The sequence below is a fragment of the Orycteropus afer genome, unplaced genomic scaffold (genome assembly GCF_000298275.1).
Source record: "Orycteropus afer afer isolate SDZICR_OR568_19922 unplaced genomic scaffold, OryAfe1.0 scaffold00334, whole genome shotgun sequence".
Taxonomy (NCBI): Eukaryota; Metazoa; Chordata; class Mammalia; order Tubulidentata; family Orycteropodidae; genus Orycteropus; species Orycteropus afer.
In genome coordinates, this window is record NW_006921921.1 from 1,541,140 (window position 1) to 1,542,952 (window position 1,813).

Here is a 1,813-nt window from a genome sequence, read left to right on the forward strand (position 1 = left end):
AAAAATATAATGCATCATGACCAAGTGGGATACATATCAGATATGCAAGAATGATTCAACATCAGAAAAACAATCTATGGACTTCTGGCAAGATCAGAACAAGAAAACAAGCTACATAGAACTTCTGCAACAAAGAAATGAGAAACTAATTGAAGCAGATACAGAAGATAATCCTGGAACCCTGCCTGAGCTTAAAGGGGAGGATAAAGAAGTGGATTAAATACCAACTAGTAGAAGAACCTAAATGAAAACAGTGAATAAGGAGACAAATGGAACTGCAGCTTGCCAGCTGTCCTGAGGGCACAGCCATTTTGAATATTTGCAATCAGCATTCCAATCCAGCAGCAACCTAAGAATCAGCTCTGCTTACCAAGGACTGACTGCATGGGCAAGGACTGCACTGGCAGCTGACAAGTAGAAAGGAAAACAATGAATAAGGAGACAAACAGAGCTGTGGAATGCTGCCTGTCCTGAGAGCTAAGCCATCTTGAATATATGCAAATATACGCAAACAGCATCCTGATCTAGGCAGCAACCTAAGAATAGGCTCCACTTGCAAAGAACAGCACAGGCAAAACTGCACTGGAGGCTGACCACTAGAAAGGTATAATATTCCCCTCGTTACTCTTATACCCCACACCTTCTTGGGAACAGAGGTGTGGCCATCTCCTGCGTCCACCCATCTTCCTGACCAGCGGGAATTCCACCCCTGTCTGTGCCCTCTCAGAGTTGTATCATCACTGTATCGCAGGTTGTTAATGATGCCATGTTCCTTCATATAGTCCAGATTCTCAGATTATTTGCTCAGCATACAAATTGAATAAGTATAGTGAAAGGATACAACCCTGACACACCCCCATCTTGATTTTAAACCATGCAGTATCCCTTGTTCTGTTCAAAGAACAGCCTCCTGGTCTACATATAGGTTCCTCATGAGTACAATTAAGTATTCTGGAATTTCCATTCTTTTCAATGTATCACTACAGAAGTAGATTGCCCAGTCTTCCTTCCATGGAGTGGCTGGTGGGTTTGAACAGCCAGCCTTCTGGTTAGCAGTCAAATGCCTTCGGCCCTACACTAACCAGAGCTTCCTACTAAACTAGTATATAGCACCATTATAAAAACTGGTTAGTTCTTCACATGTTTGAGTGATGGAGATTTTGTCCTACCATCCTGAAATACCTCTAGAGAAGTTGTTTTCAATCTTCAATATACAAAAGGACTAGTATGTGTATTGTATGGGATGCGATCAGGCAGCTCAGCGCTGTATGGTTGAACTGAATTGTGTGGTCTACAATCAGCTGAACTGAGTTGAATGGTCTCGAATGAAAGCCTCAGAGAATGTTCACACAATCCTGGCTGCAGTTTGAACAAGAAACAGCAGATGGCGAGCGACCCACACAACCCGCAAAGGAAGCCGGCGCGCTTCCCAGTTACTCAGCTAACTCCAAGACCAAAACATGCTTAAGCAACACCAGTAGAAACCAAACTCACTGTCATAGAGTCCATTCCGATTCATAGCGACCCCCTTTGGGTTTTCGAGGCGGTGAATCTACGAAAATACATTGCCCAACCTTCCTTTCGAAGAGTGGCTGGTGTGTTTGAACGACCAGCCTTCTGGTTAGCAGTCGAATGGCTTAGGCACTATGCCACCAGAGCTCCCTTTAAGCAATAGAGCCAAACAAAGCAAACTCACTGCTGCCGAGTCAGCTCTGAGTCATAGCCACCCCTCTTTGGGTTTCCAAGGTGGAGCTCTGGTAGCATAGTGCCTAAGGCACTTGACTGCTAACCAGAAGGCTGGTGGTTCAAACCC